Here is a 1,250-nt window from a genome sequence, read left to right on the forward strand (position 1 = left end):
CACAGCACGGCTTTATCCCGGCCCCAAAGCGATGGGCTGGGATGCAGAACGCACCGTCTCACGGGGGTGTGAAGCATGTCATGAGTGAGGCTTGAAGCTCAGATTAAAAAAAAAAAAAAAAATGTATGAAAGGGGCAGGGTTTGTTTACTAAGGGGCTGTTTTCTCGTCACATCCATTTCTTTGCCATTTCAGTTCCCTCGCTCTTCACCCAGTCTCTAGCTCTACGCTATTGTGAAGGCTCAAACACGAGCAATCACAGAGCGCTGAAACTAAGAACAACTCCCGAAGCGCTCCACAAAACCCAAGTTCCAATCCTCCCGCTGGGACCTTTTGTCTTCAGGCACTCCTCTGCACACACAGTACCTGTTGTGCTTCCCAGCTTGTATCAAACCCGCTGCTGTCAGGGATGATTTAAAAAACTGCAACAAGTCGACAATTAAAGAGATTTTTCTGTAAATAGGAGCAGGATTTTGCCATGGCTCAATGTGGGGGGGCATTCTTGGTCTATCTTCTTACACGCAGGCACAAAGCAGGGTGAAACAATGTCCCTGTCAAACAACGTCCTGAATGCTGCCTCCTCAAACTCGGAGTGTTGATCAGCAGCTTGTGATCTGTTGGAGATGCAAGAACCAGCACAATCATGATACTAATAGCTGTCTCCCACCCCCAGGCCCCTCACCACCGGTTCCTGATACAAGATTTGGCCCAAAGGGGATGTTCAGGGTGGTGAACATCACCGAAAACGTTGAAAAGCAACGGATTTCATCGTCTTCTTTCTAGTAGGCATGTCAGCCCAGCCCGTCATAAAAAAAATGCCTTTAGATGGCTACTTGAGTGCACTGGCCCTGCTTTTTCCACACCCCACCTCCCAAGTCTGCTCAAGTCAGCGTGAAACCTTCCTTCACCCCTAGGAGAATCTTTGGAGCAAAGCGCCCCGCCTAGCCCAGGAGGCAGCAGGACCCCGCCGAGCACCCTGACTGACAGCAGCCAAGTGCTGCGAATGGTAGGCACAGCACTCCTAGAATAATTCCTTGATAATAATAATTCCTCCAATAATAGCCATGATTTAAAGGCGCAAACACGAAGCACCCTCCCAGACTGGGATAAGCTCCTCCCTTTTGTGAACAGCCAGGCCCTTCTGGAACCATCTGCCAGTTTTACCCACATACGTTTAGCAGCAAAGTCCAGCAGAAACCCTCCGAGAAACTCTTTTTTTCCCCTAACTCCTCTGCAGAAAGGGACAGGAATG

Source organism: Buceros rhinoceros, unplaced genomic scaffold (genome assembly GCF_000710305.1).
Source record: "Buceros rhinoceros silvestris isolate BGI_N320 unplaced genomic scaffold, ASM71030v1 scaffold20157, whole genome shotgun sequence".
Classification (NCBI taxonomy): Eukaryota; Metazoa; Chordata; class Aves; order Bucerotiformes; family Bucerotidae; genus Buceros; species Buceros rhinoceros.